The sequence below is a fragment of the Oryx dammah genome, unplaced genomic scaffold, assembly GCF_014754425.2.
Source record: "Oryx dammah isolate SB20612 unplaced genomic scaffold, SCBI_Odam_1.1 HiC_scaffold_18, whole genome shotgun sequence".
Classification (NCBI taxonomy): Eukaryota; Metazoa; Chordata; class Mammalia; order Artiodactyla; family Bovidae; genus Oryx; species Oryx dammah.
The window spans coordinates 11,678,706-11,679,015 of NW_024070202.1; positions in this window are offsets into that span (position 1 = coordinate 11,678,706).

A 310-nucleotide genomic window follows, 5' to 3' on the forward strand; every position below is an offset into this window, starting at 1 on the left:
AAATGACACGAAAATTTACATGGTCCAAGACCAAACTATATGGTAAGGTACACTCACATCTTCCTTCATCTTCTAGGTAACCGTTTTTAATATAATATCTTTGTATCTTCTATTATTTATGTATGTGTATTTAGTCACATTGTTCTAGACCCTGTTTTTTTAAACGTAGTCTGAGGATCAGATGATATTCATATATAAGTAATTTGTTCACTTTTCATTCATAATTTCTTCAACCAACCCCCTAATGATAAGTGTCTCATTTGTTTCCAGTTTTCGGTTTTATTCCAAATAATGCATCAACCACGGCATA